The sequence below is a fragment of the Entelurus aequoreus genome, linkage group LG01, assembly GCF_033978785.1.
Source record: "Entelurus aequoreus isolate RoL-2023_Sb linkage group LG01, RoL_Eaeq_v1.1, whole genome shotgun sequence".
Classification (NCBI taxonomy): Eukaryota; Metazoa; Chordata; class Actinopteri; order Syngnathiformes; family Syngnathidae; genus Entelurus; species Entelurus aequoreus.
The window spans coordinates 26,416,760-26,426,733 of record NC_084731.1 but is presented as its reverse complement, the minus strand read 5'-3'; the positions used below and the strand labels follow the sequence as shown (position 1 = coordinate 26,426,733).

Here is a 9,974-nt window from a genome sequence, read left to right as displayed (position 1 = left end):
TGTTGGTTTCGTAAACGATCAGCAGGTGGCGCCAGACCACAAGATCACGGATGTGACGTCACAAGAGGAAATTTACTCTTTGATTGATTTGATTGAAACTTGTATTAGTAGATTGCACAGTACAGTACATATTCCGTACAATTGACCACTAAATGGTAGCACCCGAATACATTTTCAACTTGTTTAAGTCGGGGTCCACGTAACGCCAAATAGTCAATAATTTAAACTTTCGTCTGTTCACTAGTTTAATCAATGATATTGTAAGAACTATATGAGATACATATTCATACTGACTTCTTTCAAGATCACAATAATAATTGATAATCCTTCTGTAACTGTAATGCTAATTATCGAACGTGACGAGCTAGGCACTCCCGTGTGTGGTGCGTCATACACTCCAAAGCCGTAGGTGGCGGTATGCACCTTTAAACTCTCAATCCATCATTAGACCGAAGAAGAAGAACACATTTAATCACTAAAGCATATCTGCCAAAATGGCTGGGCGGAAATGGCTAGTGACAAACCGGATGGCCAAGCCACAACATTAGGTAGGAGAGCTAACACAAGTAGCCCATAAATATTTCGGTTTTATAAAGTAAAATAAAGGTATTTTGGTTGAGACATGTGAGGTATTAGTTTAACAATATGTTGACAGTAGTTTTGGGTTTTAAATTGCTAAACACAACCAAACAACATGTCAGTGCACAATACTCATACTCTTCTTTAGTCTCCTCTCCATGCTTGTCTGCTTGACATGAAGCCTCCCTTAAGGAGTGACTGACATGTTTAACAATCAAGGTAAGCAAGTATGTTTTTTTTTATAGAGCCACAGCTAATATTCTGGACCATGTTGCATGTCGTGACTCATTTACGAACAGAGGACTTCAGCCTACTATACTCATGGCTTGTGTTCTTAATGCCTGTTATATACAGTATTTAAATGACAACATTATGTCTATCTGTCAGCCCACTGACTTTCGAGAGTAATTGAAATCCCCACTAAACTAGAAATGTATTATGATGAAGCTGACTCGACAAAACAAACAGTCTAGTTGCGATCGATTGAATGCCCTGAGAATACAATGACCTGGATTAAATAGAACACCCATAGACATAGAAATGTATATGTGGAGGGGGGCGTGGCCTGCGGGCCTGCAGCGAAGCGGGGTGTGCCAGGACCGGCCTCGAAGTCAGCGACAGCAGCCGGGGAGGAGAGGTTGTTGGAGCTGGCGTGAGAGCGAGAGTGTGACAAGCACACGGGGATATCGTTTTGTGCTAGTCTTGGTGGATTACGCAACTCCTTATCCCGAAGCAGTGCCGCTGCGCTCCATCCCCGCAAAGAGTGTAGCGCAAGCACTGTTTCAGGTCATCTCCCGAGTTGGAATCCCGAAAGAGATTCTGACTGACCAGGGCACGTCCTTTATGTCATGCACGATAAAGGAAGTATACGGATTACTGGGAATTAAAGCGATCCGCACCAGCGTATACCACCCGCAAACTGACCGGCTGGTGGAGCGGCTAAATAAGATGCTGAAAACCATGATCCATAAGTTTACGCACAAGGACAAACCAAATTGGGATAAATGGTTAGAGCCCTTACTGTTTGCAATGCGGAAGGTACCCCAGGCCTCCACAGTATAATTGTAGACCATCACAATGTATCTATCTGGGCATCCTCGAATTGCGTATGATGCTTCGTAAAAGTCCTAGCCCGTCATTAGCTTTGTCATTTTAAATTTCTCATCTACAGCAGTCATTTTGACACAGTAAAACTTAAAAAACCAAACACTTGTAAATAATTTAATTACTGATTCGCACCAAACTCTGTAGTGGGGTGTTAAGTTAAAGTTAAAGTACCAATCATTGTCACACACACACTAGGTGTGGTGAAATTTGTCCTCTGCATTTGACCCATCCCCTTGTTCATGTTGTTCACCCCCTGGTAGGTGAGGGGAGCAGTGAGCAGCAGCGGTGGCCGCGCCTGGGAATCATTTTGGTGATTTAACCCCCAATTCCAACCCTTGATGCTGAGTGCTAAGCAGGGAGGTAATGGGTCCAATTTTTATAGTCTTTGGTATGATTCGGCCGGGGTTTGAACTTACGACCTACCGATCTCAGGGCGGACACTCTAACCACAAGGCCACTGAGCAGGCATGTACTAAAGTTTGGTGAGAGCCTGGACACCATCAAAGTTGTCATCCCAACATAGAATATAATACGGTTGGGGCCGACACTTCTTCTCCAAACACTCATTTTATGGAGTGTATTTGTGGAGTTTACTCTCTCACCGTATAGGAACAAAAAATCGATTAATTTTGCCCTTGTCATAAATTATGTTCGCTTGGCAGGTATGAAAAGTATGTTATTCTCTTTGCGCTTCCCCTGAAGTCTTCTGGTGCATCATCAGGAGAGACCCACCTGACTGTTTGAAGACCTCTGGTGTGGTCTAGACCAGTGGTCCCCAACCACCGGGCTGCGGCCCGGTACCCCCCTAACCCCCCCCCCCACCCCCACCGGTCCGTGGGACACATTTTCAAGCGTTGACCGGTCCGCAGCTACAAAAAGGTTGGGGACCACTGGTCTAGACCAGTGATTCGCAAACTGTGACACGGCCCCATCTAGTGGTAGGCCAAAGAAACACCTACCGTATTTTTCGGAGTATAAGTCGCTCCGGAGTATAAGTCGCACCGGCAGAAAATGCATAATAAAGAAGGAAAAAAACATATATAAGTCGCACTGGAGTATAAGTCGCATTTTTTGGGGAAATTTATTTGATAAAACCCAACACCAAGAATAGACATTTGAAAGGCAATTTAAAATAAATAAAGAATAGGGAACAACAGGCTGAATAAGTGTACGTTATATGAGGCATAAATAACCAACTGAGAACGTGCCTGGTATGTTAACGTAACATATTATGGTAAGAGTCATTCAAATAACTATAACATATAGAACAAGCTATACGTTTACCAAACAATCTGTCACTCCTAATCGCTAAATCCCATGAAATCTTATACGTCTAGTCTCTTACGTGAATGAGCTAAAAAATATTATTTGATATTTTACAGTAATGTGTTAATAATTTCACACATTAGTCGCTCCAAACTATGAAAAAAACTGCGACTTATAGTCCGAAAAATACGGTAATTAAATATTGTAATGACGTGACTCGAACCGTCATCAAATGTTTATCAGCCTTCAATGGAAGTTGTTACAATTCGACTACTATAGGCCTTAGTCGACGCCAAAATAAACAATTAAGACACAAACGATTTTATTGGATTCTTTATTTAAGTAGTTTTTTATTTTCCTATAGTCAAACATGGTGTTACTGTTAAAACTGTGTATAACGTTGGAGTGGCCAAAACTTTTAAATTGACTTGTTAAATAAAACCTCCGCTTTGTTTTTAATGTATACTTAGGCCTACAACGCTACGATATTTTAATGTTGGTCATTATGGTGGTACTTGGACAGGCAAGTGTTTTCTAAAGTGGTACTTGGCGAAAAAAATTTGAGAACCACTGGTCTAGATAAGTATATTCCAATTGTAAGGTCAACAACTGTTTCCAAATAGGTATTCAACCGAAAAAATAATTATCAATGAAAATGATGAAAACAAATTAATGGGATGAATATAATCGCAATCTGTGCACAAAACTGCAATCTATCGAAGTCATCGTCTAATTTGCATAACTGACCAGCAAAAACACATAAAGTAAAACAAATATGTTTAGAAATCCAAATGAACTGCATGAGTGATACATGCTTTCATATTAGTCCCCCCAAAAAGTGTCCAATAAGCCAAAAATATGTTGCTAGATTTGTTGCTAGTCACTCTTTTCGATAAAGACAATCTAAACGGGTCTTATTATTAGAGAAGGATATTGTTAACGTTTTAACTAGTACCAAATCGGTGCCAATGCTTAAACGGTGCCTGAACCGGTACCAAATCAACCAAAAACATGCAGATTTTTGTGGTGAACACTAGAACCATGTCTGTCACCCAGTAAGCCTCAGGTGGGGGCGCAGATCATTATAAGTTCAGGTGACCCCGACATAATGATAAACAATGAATCCTTGACAGTAATTCTCAATGGGGTGTGTGTATTTATGTATGTATGTATGCATGTATGTATGTGTGTATATATTTGTGTGTATGTATATATATATATATATATATATATATATATATATATATATATATATATCCATGATTTTTTACTTTTTTGGATCGATAAAGAATCGTTACAAATAAGAGTCGCGATTCATCTAAAAATCTATTTCTTTTGACACCCCTAATAGTATAGTGCCACTAATAGCTAGCTGGAAACCGTCACACTAATCACTCGCTGACAACTGGCACTCTAATCACTTGCTGACAACTAGTGCGCTGATTGCTAGCTGACAACTGGAGCACTGATTGCTAGCTGACAACTGGCGCGCTGATTGCTAGCTGACAACTGGAGCACTGATTGCTAGCTGACAACTGGCACGCAGACCTCTCGCTGACAACGAGCAACTGCAGCAGTAATCGCTAGCAAGCAAATAACGCGCTAATCCCAAGGTCTCCTAATTGCTAACATTAATAGAATATCAGATTGATTCATGTTTTTAATTTAAAACTGCAGTGGACAAGCGGTAGAAAATGGGTGGATGGATGTACAGCGAGAAGGGTGTCCGTGCCACTGCTATCAATAAACTACACTACAGTGTGTTGGATCAATAATAATATGTATTTAAAGACATTAAAATTTGTGGATAAATTGCGTGTACTGCTGTGGACCCCCTGTTGAACACCTCTTACCTAGGCCACAAGGAAGTGTGTTAAATGTTGATTAGAATAATCATAGGTCCCCTTTATGAAGCAGAGTAACAATGCCATCTACTGTATGGAATTGGAATGACAAGCTGCATTCAGAGCAAGGTTGTAACAGGCATGCGCCAAGTCTAATTGAGACAGTCCAAATGTATTATCAGGCCACCACAAATCAATTAATTTATGGTCAATTCTGTAGTATAATCACAATACTGTTTGTATATTGGATATCATGAAAAAAATATACGATGCAGTCCACTGTAATAGCTATTCAGTTAATTTTTTGTGTGTTTGTTTGTGTTATTTAAAACTCTTCACAATCCAATGCTAATTAAGTTTACTTTGCAATGAAAGAGAGTATCTGCCTTAAGTAAAACCTGACAGCCTAAATGCAGAACATGCCTTTCGGTATTTCCCGACAATGTCAGCAATGTGATGTCTTCTATATTTGCAGGTAACACAAATACCATGTGACGGAATGCAAATGCATGTTGTGTTTATAAGTCACATTTCCCAAGTGCTCATTGCGTGTTGGCCCTGCGCTGGTGTATGAACTCGTCCATCCATCTGTGCTCTTCCCCACTATGACTTTGTCTCTCCTCTGAAGGCTTTCCAGACGCCTTGTGGTTTGATGTGTTTTTGCTTCTAATGAGCCAATTGTTCTTGTGTTTCACTCCCCTCAGGGAGCACCGTGTAGCTAATAGTACCAGTCTAAAATATAGTCACTGCAGTGGGAGAGGTAGCTGCTAACAAACAGAGGTACGTAGAGTAGCCAAAAATTGTGAAGTGAATTATATTTATAAAGCGCTTTACATAGTGAAACCCAATATATAAGTTACATTTAAACCAGTGTGGGTGGCACTGGGAGCAGGTGGGTAAAGTGTCTTGCCCAAGGACACAACGGCAGTGACTAGGATGGCGGAAGCGGGAATTGAACCTGGAACCCTCAAGTTGCTGGCACGGCCACTCTACCAACCGAGCTATGCCGCCCCAAACATCTCTACTGACACAGATGAATGACAGCGTATTATATAACTTTTCACTTTCATGGTTTGTAAAGTAAAAATTGGCATTGCCTTGTGTCTGACGCCATGTCACTTTTTACAATCTGTAGTTTAATAAGTGCGGTCATGTGACTTCCAGGCTGTATTTAATTGGTGAAATGGAGTAAAAACGTCACTGTTGTTTACGGTGGGATTGGTGAAACAGAGTTCCAGAATGGAAGACCATCCATCCATCCGTCCATTTTCGACTGATTGTCCCTCTCGGGTCGCAAGGGTGGCTGGAGCCTATCCCAGCTGCATTCGGGCAAATGGCGGGGTACACCCTGGACAAGTCGCCACCTCATCTCAGGGCCAACACAGACAGACAACATTCACATACCAGGGCCAATTTAGTGTTGCCAATCAACCTATACCCAGGTGCATGTCTTTGGAGGTGGGAGGAAGCCGCAGGGCCCGGAGGTAACCCACGCAGTCATGGGGAGAACATGCAAACTCCACACAGAAAAATCTCGAGCCTGAGGATCAAACCCAGGACCTTATTGTGAGGCACACGCACTAACCCCTGTTCCAGCGTGCTGCCCTTCCAATGGAAGACATCTCTCCAAAATAATACATTTTCGGAAGCCGTAATCAATAGATTATGAATAAAAATCATAATGATATAAATAAATGTACCGATTGGAATTAAACTCTATCTGTGTTGGCCCTGCGATGAGGTGGCGACTTTTCCAGGGTGTACCCCGCCTTCCGCCCGATTGTAGCTGAGATAGGCTCCAGTGCCCCCCGCGACCCCGAAGGGAATAAGCGGTAGAAAATGGATGGATGGATGGTAACTGAGTAGAACTAGCAAATCTTGTTGACAAAAATACTTAAGTAAAAGTAAAAAGTATGCTGCATTAGAACTACAATTTATCCAAAAAGTTACTTAAATAAATGTAGTACATTACTACCCACCTCCAGCTAAAAAAAAACCATATTATTTTTCTGTCAATTAGACTGTAGTTATTCAAAAGCTATTTGCAACTGCAGCGGAAAATGTATGCCATCTCCTGGGGCCTTACTCTGTGAGTGTGTAAGTGATGGATACATTCCATTTCTCTTGGTGGGTCCAAGCTACAGAAACATTACTAAGGGTAAATACAAGCAGAAGCACTCCATCTTGATAGTGCTCTTTCACAGAAAGGTATCGGTATTGTACGTGGGCGTGCAGTTTGGTATTGATACAGCCTGTGTTGCTGTTCCTGATTAATTGACATGACATTTGGCTGTGCTTGCTAAATGCCACATCCCATGCTGCGTGCTTGTCCATAGCAGGCCTTCGTCCCCCCTTGTGTCTCTCCCCAGCATCCACCTCTTCATCAAAAGGTTCCATGTGATTTATGAAAGTGAGATCTCTTTTGATGTCCATTCTCTTGACAGTTTGTTCAGGTGGGTTAGCAGCACCTGAGCTTCAGTCTCATCCTTAGTTCAAAAGAAGCTTAAGGTTATATCCTTCAGTTTAGTTCACAGTAAAAGTGTAATGATGAGAGCGGGGAAAGCACTCTACCTTCATGCATGCATGTCCCCAAAGACCCAATTTAGGTTTGTCCCTATCTCTGAGAGGGGGGGGGAGTATGGAGAATTAGCTTTCATTCCCGAGTGAATGAGTTTGGCCTATCTTAATGAGGTTTGCCGTGTCAGAGGAAATAGTTCACAGCCTGCATGCTAAACAGGCAGAAATTGGACCGGAGTATTAGCGCCCAAGTTACAAGAATACAATCTCTCACACCAGTCGTAATTCCAACTCACGCAATGCCATGCAATTACCCTCGTACACAATTTTATCTCGTCACTTCCAAATGAGAATAAACGACCAAGCGGAATAGGGAGGGAGTGTTTTGATATTTTCTTTTTTGGGGGGCAGAAAAACTAATTCCAGAATCTAATTAACTGCAGAAAAACACGCCACCAGTCAGGTTGGAGACATCCAGAGTAGTTATGCAAATGAACCTGCCAATTGCAGGATGTCATTTGACGGAATCTCATTCTGGAGGGTGCCAGGCCTGATGGAGAGATTACTCGGGTGTATCTGAGCGCAGGCAAACAGGAAGCAATGAGCCCTGTAATTTATTGTGTTGGTATTTCTCTTGTTTGACTTCAGACAGCTCATTAAGGAGCGAGTTGTCACACGGCCGGACTGAAAGACGGACTTTAATAAGCCACCCTCTGCTTTGTCAGCATCAGCTCTTTCCCCGCCCTACGCAGTGACGTCTTTAAAATACATCGCCCAATGAGATGTTGCACAATTCATCATCTCGCTCCCTCTCCCGGGTAAGGAGTTATTATTTCATCCTCCCACTTGTCATTAGTCTGCTTGCAGGGCTGCTTCAGGGCAGCTATTCAGACATGGCCACTGGGTAGAAATAAGATGAGGCAGTTTTAAGTGGGCTTTAAAGTGTCACTCTGCAGAGCCTGGTAAACAGCGTGCATATGCTCAGTGACTATCGCCCCATAAAACATCTTCATTTTTGCTCTTGATATGTAGTATTGAGGATTACAGAGGTAAAAATATTAGGACAGTTCCCTGCCGCTGTTATTGATGTTCCATTCTGGTGTCATTTATCTAGCTTAAACCATGCCATCTGCCCTCTGCATGAGTTTTGCTTGCAAATGCACATATAATAGCTACACAAAAGAGAAGAAAGGTCCAATCTGGCACAAACAAACCATTAATTATTGAGAACACCAAACATGCATGCTTTCTAATTTACATATCTTTATAAAGTCTTTTGATTTACAAATCAGGCCCTTCAGTTTCACCACTGACTTTAGGATTTGCATTTGAGTACACTTGAAACTGCAATGGAATGCTTGTGTTTTGACATAGTTCAAAACCGGTCATAGAATTAGAATTAGGGGTGAAACGTTTAATTGACATACCGATTTATATTGCTTAGATTTACCTACATCAATCCGTGCTCGGCAAGTTTTCCTTCCGGAAGATAGGTCTCAATCAGAGATTGTTTTTACCAATACTAAAAAAAAGTAAAACATTGAATTTTAAAAACGTCAGACTTTATATGAAGTTTAGTACTTTTAATAATAAGGACGTCATTCAAGTCAGTATGTTGCGTCATCAAAGAAAATGTGGCGAATATCTACAGTGATTGAGAAAAGTCTCAAAAAATGCAAATGTCACAAGACACTGTCACAAATTACAACATAAAAACCATGAGCTCCAGCACAATTGCAAAAGCTACAACAAATACAAACGACACAATACAATAATATAAAGCCGCAATACAACTTTAAGCCACAAAGAACACGAACGGAAGTGACAGTGGAGCTAGTTACGGCGACAGACCGGCCAACACCATCAACGGGGATGCAGGGGCTTACATGTTTCCGCACACCTGGGACGCTGTCCGTCATTGGCGACGCCTGGGCGAAGAACAGATATTGCCGGGTCGGGGAGCTTTATTTAGCAGGTAAATCTACTGTTAAAATGTTGGATACTGTAGTTTTATTGAAAATTGCCTGAATGTTGAAAATGTGAGCAGAAAAGGTTTCCTCTTGTTAATCCAACCTAAAGCATTGGTTGCACTTTTTTCAAATAAGATGTCTATGCATTGGCCATTAATTGTATTTTACTTGCTACTTTGTATCCATAAGTTGTAAATAAATTGTATCCACAGTATATATATATATATATATATTATGTATATTAGGGTTTGTATTTGTATACTTTTCAAAATAAAGGGCACCACAAACAAAATGTCATTATTGGCTTAATTTTAACTAAAAATCATATATCTTATTGCAATCAAAGAAGAATAGTGGCATTAGATAACATAGTAAACATACTAGAAAACTTGTCTTTTAGTAGTAAGTAAGCAAACAAAGGCTCCTAGTTTGGCTGCTGACATGCAGTAACATATTGTCATTTCCCATTCTATTATTTTTGTCAAAATTATGAGAGACAAGCTGTAGAAAATTGATTATTAATCTACTTGTTCATTTACTGTTAATATCTGCTTACTTTCTGTTTTAAAATGTTCTACCTACGCTTGTGTTAAAATGTAACAAGCACATATTTGTCTGTTGTCTGGATACTTAACATAAGTTTAGGGTGACACTACAAATTTCAATACCAAGTAGTTACAGGGTCATACAT

At 40.8% G+C, this 9,974-nt stretch overlaps 1 protein-coding gene across 1 annotated transcript in view; it reads left to right on the top strand.

Moving 5' to 3' along the window:
* Positions 1-482: 482 nt before the first annotated feature.
* The window catches only part of sulf2a (sulfatase 2a), a 191,723-nt gene continuing 182,231 nt past the window's right edge, over positions 483-9,974 (top strand). Inside the window, exon 1 of the mRNA XM_062046591.1 lies at positions 483-548. The gene's annotated coding sequence lies outside the window, so the exon portion shown is untranslated. The remainder of the gene's footprint in view (positions 549-9,974) is intronic.